This window comes from Thermobia domestica, chromosome 7, assembly GCF_964235325.1.
Source record: "Thermobia domestica chromosome 7, izTheDome1.hap1.1, whole genome shotgun sequence".
NCBI classification, from domain to species: Eukaryota; Metazoa; Arthropoda; class Insecta; order Zygentoma; family Lepismatidae; genus Thermobia; species Thermobia domestica.
In genome coordinates, this window is record NC_137460.1 from 118158184 (window position 1) to 118176249 (window position 18066).

General features: G+C 33.9%; 1 protein-coding gene across 2 annotated transcripts in view; it reads left to right on the forward strand.

Annotated features, from left to right (window-relative positions):
* Positions 1-511: 511 nt before the first annotated feature.
* The window catches only part of LOC145690368 (uncharacterized), a 102818-nt gene continuing 85263 nt past the window's right edge, over positions 512-18066 (forward strand). For both annotated transcript variants that reach the window (XM_081765195.1, XM_081765197.1), the window contains exon 1: positions 512-634. The gene's annotated coding sequence lies outside the window, so the exon portion shown is untranslated. The remainder of the gene's footprint in view (positions 635-18066) is intronic.

Sequence of the window (18066 nt, forward strand, 5' to 3'; positions counted from 1 at the left end):
TTTTAAAGTACATATTAAATACCTGAACACATAAAATTAGCAAATCATAAACAATGAAAGAAAACGCATTGAAAGCAAAGAGTCGATTGCAAAGAGTCGATTGAAACTTCAACGTATAGACCGAACAATGTACTGGTCAATAAAGAGTCTGTAGTTCATACCGAAAATTCTTGCCTTCCGTATTGCTGTGAAAAATCTGTAGATCTCGAAATAAATCTCTAGACCTTGCAACACTGATCCTGTTCGTCTATGCGATGTTGCCATAATAAGGCTTCTAATTAACTTTTAAAAAAATAGCATGAAGAATTAAGATTTAAAAATGTATATCAATTATAGTGCTTGAAATAGAGTTCAATCGAATATAAGACTTAAATATCTTAAGGTTTGACCTGCGAATATGTTCTCTCAATGCTTGTTCAACTTGGTGGGAGGAAAAGTAAGAGCCGTGAAGCGACATCTAGATGTATATTACGTCAAAATATGATTCATTCAGCAACACCGCAGTAGATCTCAAACAACGTGGAGCAGCAGGCTATTGCACAATCATTAGTTGTGGTGTCAGATCGTGGCTGTTTTATATTCCAAAGTAACCTGTGTAGTCATCAATATTAGAAAGAAAAACTATATAAAACATGTAAGTACATATTTTTATGTTTGAGTAAGAATTTAAAAGTGTAAAACTGAAATTATTAAATGAATGACTACTACCTTACAATTACCAGTGCAAGTGTTGTGCACAAAGTAACGTATGCAATTCGAACATACTCTGTTTTCGTAACAATTTTTCTTCTTCTCAGCCCTTAATTTACAGGTTATACATTTATAATCGCAGTTCTAAATCCTAATCGACTACTATTGATTTGTTAAATGTCAAATGTTAGTTTAGACATTAAATACTTTCAACAGTTACAGCATACGTTGCACCCAAAATGGCAGCGATATGATCCTTATTTTCCAATTATAGGTTGATATTCCTAAACAATTCACTTGCTGTAAATAAGTAGTTGTACTCCCAGCCAATGTTTTACTTGAGATATATATATTTAAAAACTCACAGAAAAATAATATTAACACTTGTAAATATTAATAAATATGTACTTGAAAAACTGGTATTGGTCCGGCTGCCATTTATTCCTTATCACCCCCTCCCTTCCAAAGGAGTTGTAATATTATATTATATTATTAAAAATTTGTGTTGCTAGTGGAGAACTGTAGTAATGTAGGAGCTAGAAGAATGATATATTCACATATCGTAATTGTGAATTATTATAATGATAGAAGTGTGGTTGGTTGTATTTGCTAATAATGAAGCTCCATACAGGTGCAAATGTAGCTCATAGGAGGTTCTGATTATTATCGTACATTAGTACGGTACGAGTTGTGATCACAAACTCAATTATATAATGCCTTTCAGCTGTACGCAATAACGGGTTCAATTCCCGGTAAGAGGTCCTTGAAATTTTAAACGATATACAATTCTTAGGATTCCACTTTGAATTGTAGGCCCACGTTTCATATAGCTTCTGTGCTAGAAAGGGACTCTCAATTCCAACCGACCTACTTTGTTGGATAGAGTAATAAATTACCTCTAGAGGGGCGCGGTGACTCAGTAGTAGAGCGTTCACCTCCGGTGCTTGGGGTCCCTGGTTTGATCCCAGCTGGCGCCGTGTGGACTTTGTGGTGGACAAACACCGTGCTCGTGGGTTTTCTCGGAGTTCTCCCGTTTCCTCCCGCTTTCTTCATTCCATCATTTCAATCATCATCTCCGTCTCCTTTAGCCTAACCGGCATAACGTGGGACGTAAAATTTAAAGATTTCATTTTTTAGATTTTCAATTAACTCTAAAATTAGTAACAGAGTAAGTGCCCATTGAAACAATTGTTAATAAGAAATCAAAACATATACTTAATATTTCCATTGAAATCGTATAACGTAAGTAACTTTTCTTTTTTAATATTTATATTGAAATCCGACCTAAAGATATTTAAGAGATAGGTGAATATTTTGTTTTCGGGTAAGAATACGATTTATCTGTGTCGTAAAATTGAGGAAAACTTATTTAAAGCTTCTTTGTAAATGAAATGAATAAAATTCCGTTCGTTTCAACAAGGAAAGTATTGTCATTCACATGTTTAACGACTGGAAATGTGAGACATTGCAGAAATGTAAATCATCACATACGAAACATAAAAAAATGAAACTAAACGCAATAATAAAAGTTACAAGCAATGTATGCGTCACTATTAGGAGTATGTGTCTTTGTTAGGAGTATGTCCGTCAGTGTTGGGAGTATTTGTGTCACCGTTAGGAGTATGCGCATTACTATTAGGGGTGTGTGTGTCATTGTTAATGGATATGTGTGTCACTGTTAGGAGTATTCAGTAGATGATAGGAGAATGTTTAAGTATTGGAAGTATATGTTACTGAATCAAATTAGCAATGAAAAACATACTTTTAGCACAATAAGAACATTTCGTTTCTCTACATTTTTCGACAATAATGCATTTTACTCAACTTGGATTGATCTATCGATTGATATATATGACATTTGCACACTTTTATAGTTTTAAAAAGTTGAACTTACGTTTTATTAACCCTACTCTCTACGATTGTCTCCCTAGTGTCATAATGCTTTAGTATTAATTTTATCTTATTAAACGTCATGATATCTTCATTTCATGGTACCTATACATTTGTAAGCGCATCATCTTTGACCATTTCTTTTGGTTAAACTCTAATAATATTGTAAAATTTTACATTTTCGAAATTTAAATAATTAAGACTCAAGTAAAAATATTTTACAATTTTGAAAATATTATTATATGTATAGCAATCATATTATATTTAAAACCAAATTTATAGGACTAGAAAGTCTGGAATAAAGTCAAGTTATTGACAGACGAAGATTTACACGCTTCTTGTATTGTTAAAATTCGAATTTTATGTACTCCAAGAACATGAATTGTATGATTGGTTATTATAATTTACAGACTTTCCCAATTATTTAAATAAGCTAGTTTAGAGTTTAAAGTCTAAATCAAGAGCACCGAGGCTGTGAGACGTGAGGAAATAGTTTAACATTACATCCGAGCCATATGACCTCCTACCTAGCATCGAACATGTGTCTTCTGTGTGGAAAGCTAGCCAATTACAATGTACAAACTAAAACAACAAAACTTTAAAAACAATAATAAAGCATCTTTGTTCTACTTGCGCAAAATTGCACTTCATAGTGCAATAGTATATTTAGCTCTAGTTTTGAAATATATGCCTATATATATATATATATATATATATATATATATATATATATATATATATATATATATATATATATATATATATATATATATTTATATTTATATTTATATATATATATATATATATATATATATATATATATATATATATATATATATATATATATATATATACGGAAGTATCAGTATGTTCCACCAGTGCAATTAGAATGAACCAAAGCCCTTGTAAGTAGCCATGGTTAATATTCTTCATATTTATTTAATTTTAAAGTGACATGTTTTGATAGAATTATACTAACCTAACCTACAGACTTACATAACCTTATACATTAATCGCATATAAATAAAATAAAGTGTTTGTATGTCTCTCTGTCTGTTTGTCTGTGTGTCTGTGTGCGGCCTGGGAACCAGGCGAGTGGACATAGAGTTACCAGATTTTGGTGGTATCTTGGTTCAGGACCCCAGACGAAGATGAAGCGGTTTTTGTTTTCAAAAAATTCGAACCAGGGGTGTCTCAGGGGAGATGTTTACCGGGACATGTAGAAGTAGTAGAAAATGACCGATATTAGTGTCGAAATTATAGTTTTCACGGACGCTTAAATAAATGGTGAAACTCTGATTGCATTAATTTCCAAATTCACCCCATTCGGCTGCGGGCCGGGAGTCACTGAGGGGGGATACCGAGACACATAAAAATAATCCAAAATGACAGATATTAGTGTCAAATCTATAGTTTTCGAGGGTCGCTGAGACCAATGGTGACAGTTCCATTAGCGACGACTTTCAAATTCAGCTACGATTGTATGCGAGCGCTGGCAGCGGAGGGGGGATACCGAGACATGTAAAGATGATCCAAAATTACTCATATTAGTGTCAAATTCATAGTTTGCACGGTCGCTGAGATGAATAGTGACACTTCCATTAGAGACGACTTTCATATTCAGCTACCATTAAATGCGGTCCGGAGGTCATCTGCGAAGAGGGGGTTACAAGTGTACAAATAGTAGAAAATGACCGACATTAATGTCATTGAGATGAATGAGATGACTGGTGGTACTCCTATAGGTGTTGACTTCCAAATACAGCCCCCATCGTCTGGGAACAAGGGGGTCTCAGGGGGCGTTTAGATATTTTATCTGACCGATACGAAGAATGGATCTTTCAGCCAGTATTAAAGTAAGCAAATAAATATCGTGTAATATGTGTCGAATAGTGGCATTAGGATAAATTTGTGAAGCGTTCCAGTAGAGGAAATTAAACAAAAATGTGCAAGATGAACATTAACAATACAATAATGACAAATTCAATATTAACCTTGAAATTTAGAAATACTGTATATATATATGGTATACTGTATATAACTTTTTCTATAGACAAAGACAATGCTCATGAAATATTACTGGCATAATGAAATGCTAACTCATTCGTAATACAAATAAAATCCAAAAGTTTGGCACGGAGGATGTGCAATAAAATGTAAAATTTCAGATAAGCAACTGCCTTTCAATTCATGCAAAAGTTTAAATGCCTTGTACGTGATAGATTCCTGTTAAGTTTAATTTAAGCGTTTTTGGCTAGCTTGCCTTTTGTAGGTTACACTAGAGCATTCATAGCACTAGTCCAACAGTAGTCGGCCAATATGGTAGGACACAGGGACTCAACCACTGAGTGTAAACCTGGTCCGGACTCCCCGCACCAAAAACTTCCTAACTCCAGATACATTTGTACACTTTCTCAATAAAACTGTGCCTGTTTAACAGTGAATGACGATTGATGTTGAGAATTTGATCTTACAATTCATTTGTATTCTTTCTCTTATAAACCAATTTAGTTTTATATTTTTTCTGAAAATATAGATGGAAGTATTTTACAGTTATTTATAGTCTTTTCGGGTGTAGAATAATACTCGTTCAATACTACATGGACGTAGTGGTTTGCAGGATTGGATCTATCCCGTCTCTTCTAAAGCTTGAACCCCTTCGAACAAAATTTCTGTTTACGTGCTTGATAGGACTCACTTTAATTCATATTTCTCTTCTTCTTTTTTTTTTTCGTGGCCGCAATATCTTGATAAAAACGCTCATCTTGTTCCTCATTCATTGTTCCGCAATCACCAGAAAACAAAGCTTGACCTGAATGAAAAAAAAATGGAGTTTTAAATACATATTGCAACCAAATTTTAAGTGGCATGGCAATGACTTAATCACAAGTTCTTTGTAATTCGTTTACGGCACACTGTTAAAAATAATTTCTTGAATTTGAGAAACCGTTTCTTATATGTACACCGAGATAATATTTTCTTAGAAATAAGATTTGGTAATTCTCATTCATAAAGAAAGTAACAGTATATTTTCTCATTTTACTTTATACAACCTGATCGACTGTATTTTTCTTCATTTCTCATTAATGAGAGTTTAAAACTCTTGTTTCTAAGAAAAGATTTAATAAAACGTTTTTAACAGTGCATCTTCCCAAGCAAATATTCTTAAAACTTTCCTACGCACAATTCTTATCGTCTTCTAGTATTTTATTGAACTGTTAATCTCTGAATCACTGTCGAATCTATGGCCTACGAAGATGCCCTCCTTAACTTTGGCATCACTTAATAGAATGAATTAAGTGATTCATTCTAGCGATTCACTCTTAAGTAATTATAGGACTTCCCCTCGTGGTTCTTACTATTAACAAAACACTTCATAAAAGTCTGACTTAATACATACCGGGGAAAGCAAAATTTATTTAGAGTCTACAAATGGTTCATGTTGCAAATTTCTCACGAATAGCTGAGGAGTTCCTCTAGTACACCAGTCTCTTTTCTAGCAATGAGAAGCACGATCTCTACTGTTCAATTCACAAATAAAGCAACAATATTTTGTATAAGCTAACTGCATACCTAGCAATAGCACATTTACTTTAAGGTTACCAGAAATGAGCCATTGAAAGTCATTTAATGGCTAGCAGAAAACATTTCAAGTTTTCATAAGGTTCCTTTATGCGAACTGCGTGACCAACTGGAATGAAAAGAAACTCGTTTCCAATGAGGACAACAACTATAAAACTCGCCTCTGAAGAATCTGTGAAGAGTTTCCTCTTTGTAAAATCGTAATTAATTTTTAGATCCATTATGAAGTCATTCATATAAATATACATGACACAAGTGAGTGTTGCATAATAAAAAACCAAGTGAATTTTAACCTTGTTTCGATATACTGAAATGTTTACTTCTTCCTGCAGTGAAGTCCACTGTCATAACGGCGACGCTAAGATATTGGCTTTGCTTTTTGAGAGGTCCAAATCCCAAATTAGGTCACTCTTCTTAAGTAAGCCTATACGTTCACTTGAATGTACATTTACAACAAATTCAGGGCCTTTCCAAATATTTAGTTCAGGAGACTCAACTTCATTATCATTATCAGACGAAAAGTGTTATTTTGGTGTGTGAGGAAGAGATAGTCCTCCATGTAGAACAGGGCAAATTGCAGATGAAATGATAGGATAGATCAATTCCCGCTTCTTCCTAGAAATTCCCTTCTGGATGGGAGAAACCATATAAAAATATCAATCTCTGATGTGGTCATTTAACTTAATCCAAGTCAGGAATATTTCAGAAAACACCCAACGTCTCTTCCTATTAATCCAATTCCTTAGATTCCTGGCACAAGTTTGGCAAATAATGTGAGGTACGCAAGCCTTATCTTGATCTCCAATTTTACACCCAAAATAACAATGGTATGCTTTTCTGATTAACGATGTTATACTGTCTTCGTGAATGAATTCATTTCCCCAATTACAGATGAAATTCTCCACACTGTATAGACGATGTCGCTCCATTTTTGTCTATTTAAACACTTTTCGAGAAATTGTGACGAACTGCTCACAAAATATGCATGCAGACATATGTACTTTTGGTGCAGTTCTTCACAAAAAGCACATTGCCAACTCCAACAAATGTTATTAATTTCTTGTTTCCAATAATAGCAGAACGCAACTGAGAGAAAAAACGGAAAGAAACTGAACGCTGATATAGTTCTTCCAGTACTGCCACGTCAATGTCACGTTTTACCCGAAGCGTGTTCATCAACCTAACGCTATTATTTTAAAATAACTGATATTTTTTTATATTTTCGTTTTCAAATTAGTTTCCGACCTCAGAATCAAAAAGAAGTAGATGATTTTGCTGAATTTACATTTTCATTTTTAAATAATGTTATATATATATATATATATATATATATATATATATATATATATATATATATATATATATACGAAGGTGCCGAACCGGAGGGGCCGGGGGGACCAGGGCCTCCCCAAAGCTCATGTGGGCCCCCCTATTGTATTTATGAATATACACTATTTGGCGTAATTTGAATGCAATTTGTCTTAAAATCCTTACATATATGCCTTCTTCATCTGAATGCCTCCCCCAATTTACAGAGAAATCGGCGTCCTCATATATATATATATATATATATATATATATATATATATATATATATATATATTAGGGTGTTCATTATTTAAGGTAATTTCGTGTTACGATACGCACACCCGCGAAATTGATTGTATGCGGCCGTAAACATGCAATAGTGAAGTAGTAGCTCCCTACGAGAATGTTAACCCGTGTTGTAAACATTTTGTGTCGTTGTGTTGTAAAATTTTATGAACACTGTTACAATTGATATCCTATTCACAATACAAAAATATTATGTGTGGAACACTTAATATCATGGAATGTTCGTGAAAGATTTGTAATGATGATTGTAGAAAGACGAGGGGTGACCATGAGAATCCCTTGTAATAAACGGAAAACGTCTTAGTGCATCTTTCTAATTCAGAATAGTAAAACAGTAAGGCTAACAGATTTCGGTACGTACGCTATCATTTCCCTGCATGACAATAATAGATGACACGACCATCCTCGAATAATTGTATAAACAATACTGTATGAAGCTTTTGCTGTTTGGTGGGCAAATTTAGAAAAATAAATACATTTGTTAAATGTAAATAATCAGATTTCTTTATTAAATATTATGTTAACTTATAGTATGTAGTAGGCCGAAAACTTGAGCGTAACAACTAGTTATTTTGATGGTATAAAAATATTTCAAAGCACTCAAACAATGACGATTGTAAAATAATAAATGGAAGCCTTTACTTACTGTCAGTTCAATGTTTATAAAACTATACAAAGTCCGTATGTAAAACAAAACAAAAAAAAAAAAAAAAAAAAAAGAAGTTATCAGTACAAGCTGATATCTTAGAATATAATACTTTATGAAGTATAAAACATATTAATATAAGATATGACAGGAGTTTAAGTGATTTATGTTAGTATCAGATGAAGCAGAGATGAATAAAAGTTTTTTTTAAATATATATATTTCTGAATGATATCGATTATCATTCGGTAAATTTAAAACAAAATAATCCAATAGAATTAAGAAGCAAAAACAGTCCATTGCCTTCTCATATGTTTGATTTAATTTGCCGTAGTTCATTGTAATATATAGGTCTACCGGTAACAGTAATCAAATTACTTTTTTTTTCAAGTATTTACTATGTTATCAATTAAACGGTTCATTCCAATAGAGAATATTTCTATTGTGATTGATTCGATGCAAACTACATAAATGAAGAGAGAGTATGGTAAGGACATGATAAATGAATTGTAAAATGATAAGATGGCCTGTCAGGTGTTATGTATACGACATATTATTTTCATTTCATATATTATCAGCGCATATTCAATGTTTTATTCTCTACTGTTTCCAAGCATTTGAGCAAATGTTCCGAAAATCCAAGATATACACATAAAATAATTTTCAATTCTACAAAGTATAATTTTCATTCTATCATAATGAACGACGACTGCAGATAATTGAATCCTCGGATAGTGCAAATATGGTGGAAAGACTATAATGCACCCACCGCAACATGGAGCACCTCACTTTTTAGTACAACCTTGACAGCATGGCAATATCTCGTTTAATTAGAGGTCAACTCAATGTTCCTTCTGCAATATCTAGTTGGGATTAGGAACTAGATTTCTGGGTTTTGGCATCTATAGCCATGTTAGCCTGTGACGTATGAAATATGACGTCCCTCGGCGATCACACTATCCGGGGAAAGGGAGGAAAGAAGCAACCTGAGCCCTGTATTTTAGGAAACACACGGCATTTGCCTGGTGTGAATGAGGAAAACCTCTCTCAAGATGGCTGGCCTGAAAAAAGCTTTTGTACTTTTTCGACTGAGTGTTCCCACAGGGAATAGAACCGAAGACCGCTCGCACCAAAAACGAGAGCGTTAGCGACTACGCTATGTGGGGCCACATGCAACGTCTAGCGTCAATGTACTAAATCTATGATGAAAATCTGACTAATAAATGGCATATTGTAAGATGTTAGTATGTTCGTAAGTATAAGGAGTATTTGCTTCACTGCTCAGAGTATTTGTATCACTTTCAGAAGAAGACACAGTCTGATATTTAACAAAGTATAGGCCTATTTTTTTTTTTTTAATTTACAGTACATGGAGATAGCTAGCTATAAATAATAAGTTCCAGCAAAATTATGGCAACGTACGACGTACATTTTAGCAGCTAAACAAGTCGTTTTGGTCGATTTCTCGGAACCTAAGCAGCAGAATTCAACTTAAGCATATTACTATTAAACTCATTATAATCTATTTAGTAATATATGGCTTACCTTTAAATAACATTTTCAGTTAAATACAAAATAAAGTTTAAGAGTTAATCATGATTCTGTACTATTTGTCATCAGTGGCGCACCCGTGGTGGATGAACGAGACCCCTCCAAAATCTTTCTAATTCAATATATATTTACACACTTTCTCAATAAAACTATACCGGTACTTAGTTAACAGGGAAATGTTTGATCTTGCATGAAAATTTGGTCATCTGTACTCTTTCTGTTATTAACATGATCTAGTTCTATCATTTTTTTCAGAAAATATAGTTGGAAGTGTTTTACAATTATTTATAATCTTTTTGAATGCAGAAAAATAACGGTTCAATTATCGTAACACGTAGTGTAGTATTGGACCCCTTCCACCAAAACCTCGGATCTCTCTCAACGAAAATTTCTGGATGCGCCCCTGTAATTATATTGAATACTTTAGTGTGATATACCAATTGACATATGTCTAATGCTTGAACCATTTCAGTTTTCTCGTTAAACGCTCATTGCATTGTAAAAATAGTTTAAATATGCTATTATTTTTTTAGCAGTGAATTAACGTATTTCCCCGTTATTTTGATAAATTGTTTAACGTACCTATATATTCTCGAACTGTCTCGCTAAGAACAAAATTAAATTGGACCCCAATTGGCGAGAACTAACGCTGGAAATCACCGCCATAGAGCAAAACTGGTAATAGGAGACGGCAATATATATATATTCAGAATCAGAAGAATAAATTTCATCTGAACTCTTATTCTGCTAGTAAAACTAGAATTAAAAAATGTTAGTATAACTTTCGGTTTCAGTATTGGCTCCTACATATATAGTAATAATTATAAGTAGAGATGCAAAGAGACCGGCTTTTTTGAATCGATGGTTTTTTTCACATAAAAAGCCGGCCTTTTGGGAAGAAAACGAGAATTTTGGAAATTTTGGCTTTTTTCATTTTCAAGATTTTTCTATCTAAATAGCTTTCTTATAGTATATTCTATAGTTAAATAAGAATTCCGTGACCTACATGCCATATTTAGCTCTGTAATTCACCATCAAGTTGGATGGAGCACATGTTTTACGAATTAAAGCTAACATGAAGAATGTAGTATTTGAGGGCAATTTTACAGGCTATTTAACTTTATTTTAACTTTTGAGTTATCGACATTTTTTTCCTTCTCTAGATCATTTTAGTTTGTCATCCGTGTTTCATTTCTAAGAGCTTAGTACTCTAGCTTCTAGCACAGAAGTTAAACTTACGTTTTTCTATATATCCGTCAAAGCATACGTTTTTCAATATGTCCGTCAAATCTTACTCCACATTTCTGTTATACTGTAGTTGTGCAATGATTTAGCAACAATTTTCCGGATACAACCTTGAATACCAATTTATACAAATAATCAGTAGCGGATTTAGAAAAGTACTTTGGGAGGGGTTTCTCTGATTGTTTCGTTTTCTAAAAAGTCCTAATTTTATTTGGGAGGTGCTTGACGTTTATGAGTACAGGCATAACTAATATTTCGTTTCGTTTATATCTTTAGCAATAATCTTCCGGATACAACCTTGAAGATCATTTTATACTGAGAATCAGTGGCGAATTTAGAAAAGTATTTTGGGAGGGATTTTTCCTACTAATGTTTAGTTTTTCTTACTAATGTTTAGTTTTTCTAAACATTCGTGATTTTTATTTGACGGGAGCTTAAAGTTTATGAGTAAAGGTATAACTAATATATATTTCGTTCGTTTTAGACATTCCGCAACTTTGGGGAACAGGCTTCAGTCCGAAAGACCGACCCCCTAACCTTCGCAAAACCGTCACTGCTGGAAATTAGTAATAATAACGATTTAAAAACAATAATAAAGGAAATCGGCCAACTCCTACACTCCTAGTCGGCCAGTACACGCACTATTTCTACATTCACAGATGGAATGAAGTAAAGCTTTGTCAGAATGGTCGAATGCTGGGTTGAATCCCGGACTTCCCGATAGAAGCGCAAAAGCTAACCACTTAGTCATGTTTGTTGTGCAGTTGTATTTAGTTTAAATATATTTTGTAGTCCTCTTTTGGCAGGGGGGGGGGGGGAGTTCCGTAATGATATGTTGAATCTCTCTTGTTAAAAGTTCAGAAAACTTGAGGATTGGGTAAACCGTGATGCTGGTTATATAAAACTTAACTGTAGAATTTCAAAAATATGCAGAGCCAAAAGCTCTAGATGTGCAGCCTTTAAGTGTATCATATAAATCTAAGTATTTCTCTTATGTTTTATTTTAATTTTATTTTGTTTCAAAAAGAGGGTATAGAATATTTTGAAGTAAAAATACTACATACAATTTTGCTAGTTATTTGTATATTTTTTAAAAAGAAGTTTTTACTTTTAGGGTTGGCTCGTTAAATAACTGGTTTAAACAAAAAAAAAAAAAAAAAATAAAAATAAAAAGAACAAAAATGCGAATCGTGTGAACTTCATGGTGACGTTTCCACATGTCAAGCCATCTGCATTAGTCTTATTTCCCTTTCACCTTTTAATCAAGGTGTTCCATGTTCTATTCTCGGTCGAACCACAACCCTTCTTTCATGTGTAAACCAAGTAGCGGTTCGGATGGAACTTTAAGCGAAAGTCTTCTCCTTGATAACCTCGATATTACCTAAGGATGTTAAGCCTAAACATACGTAACCAAACCAAATTATATATTTCTGCATGTCTGTTGTTTTATAAAGAAGCCAAGGTTGCTTAAATATATTGATAGAAACTGGCAAAATTTATCGATTGCCTACGTAGCTTCCAACATTAGCTTGGATTGGACTTTCAATGATATCTACATACTAAATTTGTAATTTAATACCTCAGTTTTAGCGTACAGATTATGATACGTTGACCTTTAAATTTTACATGGAAAGCAATAACAGGATTTTCCCGTTATTGTTTTACATTTAAAATAATGACGGGATTTTCCCGATGGCTAGGGCGGGAGTTTCTCAATTTAAGAAATTTACCGACCGGACTTCTTTAAGCTTATGGGACCTCTTCCAGCATAACCCCGTTGTTGCATAATAACATCAAGGCGAAACAAACTTATTTCTGTGAATATTTTAAATATGTAATATAAACACATAAAGCAAAATATCTAAATCAAAGAAACCTGGTTTAAACCCAAAAAACCTGGTTTAAACTCCCCCCAAAAAACGGGTTTTTGGCATTTTCAGAAAAAAAAACATGGTTCTTGCCAACTCTGCTTGCTTTTGTATATAGGAGGTTAATTTTTTTTTATTATATACATTGGCTAATCCTTTGGGATTCATAATGTAAAAATGTTGAAGTAAAATTGTTTGAAATATCTTTTCGAAATTCATGGTTTATTTTCGAGGTTGTATATTATTATCATCATCAACCACTAATTAAATGACTTTTGTGTTATAGAGAAGCGAAACAAAGTCTGCTTTATCAATTTAAAGCAGAATTTTGAAAAAAGTCCACAATTTCCCAAGCAAAAAAGCGAAGCAGAAAAGACCGAGTTTTTTTTTTTTTTTTTCAAAAAAGCCATTTTTTTTCGAGCCCTTGCATCTCTAATTATAAGAGATGTCGGGCCACAGTGGCTGAATGGTAAGGCCGCTTGTGTAGCTGAGTAGTCCCTGCTGTTAGACTGACGATTGCGAGGTGAAGCACATTGGGGGTTCGAATCCCTCTGAAGAGAATGATTGGAATTTTAACTGTTCTCGATATTTCTGTGTTCGCGTCCCTGTCGTATATGGATTACGTAGAAAGTATGTGAGTTGCCCATGAAGAAAAATATCCCGGTTGGGGAGAATTAAAAAGAAAAACAAGGAGTGGAGTGTTCACATCTGGTGAATGAAGTCCTTAGTTCGATCCCAGCTCGCGGCAAGTGAGTTCTGTGATGGACGTGTGCGTGGTTTTTCTCGGGGTTCTTCCGTTTCCTCCCATTTTCTTCATTCCGCTATTTCTATTTATTTCTCATCATCACTATCTCCTTCAGCCTAGCCGGCATAACCATAGGATGTAAACTTTAAAGATTTCATTTTTTATAAGAGCTGTCCAGAGACTGTTTTAGATATGAGTCCAAGGTCAGAAGAACAGGTTCCATGGATAACCTTTTTCATCCACTGAAGCTTGAAATTGCATTGCAGATTGCAGTGCAGATTGATATTTTCCGACCTTAGTATTTATTGAATTTACATAGTTTTCAAAAGTCAACCGTAGTTTCACCATGTGAAGCGAAACCCACTTCTTTGCCCTGAATATCAACTCGTCCAGTAAAACAATCATTTTGAACTTCAGAATCACTGAGTATCTTGTTATTATTATCATTACTGAATATTATGAAATGTAGCGGGGGCACGGTGGCTCAGTGATATAACATGTTTCTCAAGTGTTTCTGTTTCAATTTCAATTTCAATGCATACTCAGTGTGACAAGCAAGATTATCTCTCCTCCAGAAAGAAAAAGATGTTGGAATGAGGAGAATTGGAGAAAGCCTCTCAATGGAGGCAACCATTTACAAAGTTATTTCCAGCAGTTGTTCTAGATTTGATATTTTCAGCTACTTTCAAGCATTTTCTGATTCATATGTGATCAGTGTTTTTATTTCTTTGAATATACAGTATATAATGAAAAAAATACATTACATACACAGGAATATTGAGATTAACATATGATGTTCATTGGACAACACGCTCTGAACCAGAGAGATTGATCTCAGAATGGAGAAATGTTACGTGCATCATCTACTCACAATTTTAATTCCATACAGACTTGACTCAGTGCTACCAACTACTATCAGTGTCGAGAAAAGTTACGTGTAAGTTAGGTTGCATCTGTCTAGGCGTTCTTACAACTGCAAGAGACCTGGACCCCAAGTAATGGAATTAGAGCACTTAGGGGAAAGATACTTTTGTGACTGGGTGTACAATTCAAATAGAAGCCGGCCGAATTTGCATACCATGGTGGTTACAAATTCTCTCCGCAGTGCATAAAGGGACTCTTTGAACTCGCATTAATTAGGAAGCTAGGCGGTTAAGCAATCGCGGGAATTAAAAAATACATACAGTTTTACAGTAGACAACCGCTAAAGAGCGGCTTGAATATCTTCATTTCTATTCGAGACTGGACGAAATGTCACTACTGTGTGTGTGTATGTGTGTGTGTGTACAACATGTCTGTATTGCCTTAGGTAAATAGTCACGCTAACCTCTTACAGCTTTCCGACCACGTAAGTCGCTTCGTTTCCTCTCTGGGAGCGCTTCATCAAAATGAGACATCGAAAACGGTAAAAGAAAATTTGATTAGCTTGTAAATTCAAGCACTTTGTGCTTCGTATTTTTCTTTCTACTTATCATTTCTGGAGAATAATGAAATCAAATCTACAAGAATGAGGCAGAAAAGTGATCAAAAATGTTACGAAGTTTTCTCTTGTTGTGTGTAAATGTAGTGCAGAACTATCTTTTATATTCAAATCCAATATTTCTATGTTTGAACCTCCGAATTCTTAGATATGTCATTTGAAAAAGTGTATATCTAGTTGACAAATAATAGCACTGTTGCTAATGTTTCTAGATAGGCTCCATGCATAGGCGGCGATCTTGGATGTGCAAGGAGGATCAAGCATTCCCAAAGTTTGCTTCAATCTCTGTATTTATATTAAACTCTTAATGATATTCTGTGAGGTATACAGTATGTAACAATGGAATTCGCATATCTGAAGCCCATCCCTACCATAAAGTATTACGGAAATTGGCGCTACTGCCTCTATGGTACGTTAATGTTATTAAGAATTTCTTACAGATTGTAATTTATTCATCTTAAAATTTTATTATCTGGGTTTACTTTTCCCTATTCTTTACTGTGCCATAACCTCATTATGTATACCTATTAGCAGCTAGAATTTTGAATTATATTACAGCATCTAAGAGGCAGAGCGGTAGCTTGGTGGGGAGGAAGTTGCGAGCAGGGCGGTTGTCCCGGGCGCTGATAGCAAGAGGGCGCTGAATGATCAATATTGGAAATGAGTAAACAAAGCGTAGTTCCAAAAAGTTATTGGCTCCCTATTAAATCAATATTTATGTCGGTTTCTAAAGTAATAATTTGTTAAAAATTTTCTTGCACTCTCCACTTTCCACTTGCTTAAATTCACAACTTTCATTCATTAAGAAATTAAGTAATTAGTATAATTTCAAAGACATGCAGTAGCCAAACTATATTTTGAATTTTAAATACAAGCATTAAACATATTCTTCACCTCCATTGATCAATATTGAGATATTACCAAAGAAGGCTCCTTCTGAATTTCCGTTACAGTTCACATTTTTTTTTTTTTTTTTACCATAAAAGAACCGAAATTAAAATTCTATTTGTATGATCACATGCAGATTGAAATAGCAAAAGTTTACTGAAAATTGATGCTGCCACCCATTTCGAACATTTTAAAAGAACATAGTTTCTAATATATTGAAATTTAATTTCGTATTAATAGTGTAACAAGTTGTAAATATTTGTAAAATTCCATAACTGTTCACCAAGTGGATTCGTATAGCAACGAAAATTAGTTTTCTTCAAGCCAAAGAAAAAGTCCAAAATAAACCTCTTGAAAACAGCTCTTATTTGTAAAAGAATACATAATGATTGATGTTGGCTGTTGGAATGGTCTGTTCAAGTAGCTTGTAAAAATTCAGCGTAGTATTAGAACAAAAGCTGTTTCTCTTATATAAATATAAAAAAGGAAAAGCTTGGTAAAGTAAGTGTAGGGGTGCTGAATTCTACTTTGCCCCGGGCGCCGAAATCTCTAGTTACGACACTGCGGAGAGGTTACCTAAATGTGTTACCAGATTATGCAAAACCCATATTACAGCTAGGGTACCATTCCTGGTATACATTACGGAAGCCTCTCTATATTTTCTTTTAAATTGTAACATAATATAGGATAATAATATATTCGTGTTCCCTAATCCGATCCCCCATCTATATACACAGCCTTAAATAGAGAGGAGCCATGACCCAGTTGATAATCAAGAACATGGAAATTACTTGGGAAACTTTAAAAAGAGGTCAAGAAAAATTCACCCCAATTTATGTTTAGAAAATACTTCAATACTACATGGCTCGCTGTGAGCTCAACTGGTTGTTAAAGGAGCTTTTGTACTATACGACACATAAACATTCCTTAGAGCTACAAGGATTTAAAAAAATCTAAATTGCTTTGGTTAACATTGGAAGTCATATTGTTAGCACAATGCGACAGTACAACAGTTTTGAATATACTTGAAAAAAAGAAAGAGAAATAACAAAGAAATCGTAACAAGGTTACGAAATTTTTATGTAGAATAGCTCTGTGTACTTCCTTATTTTAGTAAATGTACATTACTACAATCCTGTAAAAAGAGCTTGAACAAAAATATAAAGCAAATTGAGATTTACACACACACACACACACACACACACCCATATTACCATTCCCCAATTATTGCCCCAATATATATATATATATATATATATATATATATATATATATATAGGGTGTCCCATGAGGAAGGGGCAATATTTTGAGAAATGGTAGTATGAGTGATTCTAAGCAAAAAGGTTCATGTGAACATAGATCCTAATCTCAATGGTTTGAGAGCTCTAGGTTGTGAACCATTTTCGACTTTGTTGCGTATTGTTCACCCTGTAACTGTTTTACAGAGGTAGGACATAGCGGATATGAAAGGTGATGGAATGACCTTTACAATGGTGTGTGGCAGTGTTGTCATCGGAAGGGAAGCTATTGAGGGAAATTTGAGAAAGTTAACGTTATTTAAAGAAATTAAATGGCAACACAGATTCCAAAATATCCCTCAATAATTTCTCTTCCAAAGATACCACTGCCACATACTGCATATCACTGGAAAGGTCATTTCATCACCTTTCAAATTCACTATGTACCACCTCTATAGAATAACTGCAGGGTGAGCAATAATCAAAAGAATGTAAAAATGGTTAACAATCTGTAGCTCTGAAACTGTTGAGATTAGGACCTATGTTCATATGAACTTTTTTACTTAGAATCACCCATATTACCATTCCCCAATTATTGCCCCAATATATATATATATATATATATATATA